We start from the raw sequence: 349 nt of genomic DNA, 5'->3' as shown, positions 1-349 counted from the left end.
TTGTTCCGGCGTGACTCATCATCAGCGGGGCGATGCGGCAGAAGGGCCGTTCGAGCGTTGTCACCGCGCTGCCCGCGGCCCCGCTGTTCTGCCGCGCGCAGACAGGCGCAAATCCAGAGCTCCTTTGTCTGTTGTTTGCAAACTCCAGAGACGTCGGACTGAATTAGCGGGTGTCTCAAGGTTCCGAATTGAGGTTAACGTTTTATAATCGAGGAAAAACACATCCCCACAAAAATGTAACCGAAGCAACTCGTATTTGTTTTCTAATTTTTTTCCCCATCTACACTCCTCTGCTGTGCTCTCTGCTTTGCTCCTGCCCGTTTTCCTCAAACTTTGCAGCGTGGGCAGT

This window comes from Meleagris gallopavo, chromosome 21, assembly GCF_000146605.3.
Source record: "Meleagris gallopavo isolate NT-WF06-2002-E0010 breed Aviagen turkey brand Nicholas breeding stock chromosome 21, Turkey_5.1, whole genome shotgun sequence".
NCBI lineage: Eukaryota > Metazoa > Chordata > Aves > Galliformes > Phasianidae > Meleagris > Meleagris gallopavo.
This window is presented reverse-complemented; position numbering follows the sequence as displayed.